Here is a 2,259-nt window from a genome sequence, read left to right as displayed (position 1 = left end):
TGAATATTTCGCGCGAATACTTACGCTAGCGTTCATTAATCGCCCAGTCTGGACATCTCGCTAGTTACGCCATGGATTAACGTACGCCCGGCGTTAGATACGCCTGGCGTATCTTACAGGTCTGAACGTAGCCTATAACTCTGGCATCGACGACATTCTAGGCACACGTGCGTCCCTACACGCTGAACGTCACAAAAACCATAGCAACCAGGCCATAAACCGTCACTGTACGTGACGATTTACCCACGCTCGTGTTAGTTGCCATGATAATCGCGCGTCGTGCGGTGATTACAAAGGCCTAATGATATTTTGCACTAACATTAGACTGAAATGTATTCTTCATTTCAACGTTAATTTTATCAAAATTGTGGTGAATTGTCGTTCATGAGACTCACTTCGCAGAAAAATTAATAAATGTTCTGTATATACTCAAATGTTTGTTTTCGGCACCTTATGCCAACATTGTCAAAATGACAGATTAATGTTACATAAGAACAAGAAATTTTATAAAATTCGCAATTTTAAATTGCTATAACTTTTTATTTTCTTGGTCAATTTTCACAGATCAAATTGCAGTTTATAGAACACTTAACAAGCTCGCAGTCAATGTAACAGACATTGCGAAGTACTCAAAATTATTAAAATAAAAACTAACACCATAAAACGAATGGCACGCATAGACTAATAATTGACGGCTGTACTCGCAACTGGTATCGGATTGTCGATGCCCATAGAGCTATTAAACAACTAGAGTGCTGACAAGATGGCGAAGAAATGCAGAGTTGTGTATGTGTACCATCCAAGATGGCCGCCGAAGGAAAGCCCCACCTTCAGGCTTAGTATACATATTATTACCATAGATAAGCCCTCTGACTGACTATTATTTCATTAATGATAATTAGTATTGATAATAACAAATTATTAAAACTATCGTAGCCAAAAAGAGGCCAAGTAGAGCATCTTATTCAAAAATTAAAAAAAAAACTAAACTGTACATTAGACCCATACACCACAACGCTCCAGTTTCAATCATACGGGTAACTAGCTGTACTGAACTTTCTGTGTAAATTGAGGGCGCCATTGAAAATGAGTGCTTAGCCGAAATTTGATTGGCTGAACTATGGCAGCCATCTGGATAGTACACACACACACACAGCTCTGCGTATTTCGAACGTCGAATACATTGCAGTTAGCGCTCTAGTATTCTTAAGCCTGGTCTCACGAGAGCTAACCGTTAGCGCTAACCTTTAGCACCTGCGTGAGAACGCCCGATTGGTTAGCGCTAACCGTTAGCGGTATCCGGATACGCTAACGGTTAGCAAGCGCTATCGGTTAGCAAGTTGGGCGTTTCTCTCATCAACCAATAACACGTACGCGTTTACAATTTCCAGTTTCTTATTGGCCAGTGATTCGATCATCTTATCGTTGGTATCCGGATCGGGATTTTCCCGCATAGACGCACGGCAGCTAACGGTTAGCAGGATCCGGATCCTGCTAACTGTTATCTGCCGTGTTGGTTAGCGTTGTTAGCTGCCGATCGGTTAGCGCTAACCGTTAGCGGTATCCGGATACGCTAACGGTTAGCAAGCGCTATCGGTTAGCAAGTTGAGGGCGTTTCTATCATCAAACAATCACACGTACGCGTTTACAATTTCCAGATTCTTATTGGCCAGTGATTCGATCATCATATTGTTGGTATCCGGATCGGGATTTTCTTGCATGGACGCACGGCAGCTAACGGTTAGCAGGATCCAGATCCTGTTAACCGTTAGCTGCCGTGTGAGAAAATAGCCTATATCTGTATGTTGATGCCACAGTAAAGATCAAAGGACTGTACGCACGCGCTATGTTCGAGAGCGGAGATGTGCGTCCTTCTGTTGAATTACCTTGGTTTGTCCATGGAGGTATTATTGAGAAGGAGATCACTCGGCAACAGATCCCTTTGACGCGACAAACCTATGTGTTCCCATAGAGCTATTAAACAACTAGAGTGCTGACAAGATGGCGGAGCAATGCAGAGTTATATATGTGTACCATCCAAAATGGCCGTCGTAGTAAAGCGCCACCTTCAGGCTTAGTATACATATTATTACCATAAATAAGCCCTCTGATTGAATATTATTTCATTAATGATAATGAGTAATGGTAATAACAAATTATTAAACTATCGTAGCCAAAACGAGGCCAAGTGGAGCATCCTATTCAAAAATAAAGTACCAAGAAATGAAAATTAAAATCGTGTAGATTACGCCTATACAC

This window comes from Anneissia japonica, unplaced genomic scaffold, assembly GCF_011630105.1.
Source record: "Anneissia japonica isolate Jap-2015-1 unplaced genomic scaffold, ASM1163010v1 scaffold285010_len649756_cov215, whole genome shotgun sequence".
Taxonomy (NCBI): domain Eukaryota; kingdom Metazoa; phylum Echinodermata; class Crinoidea; order Comatulida; family Comatulidae; genus Anneissia; species Anneissia japonica.
Note: the sequence above shows the minus strand (reverse complement) of the source record.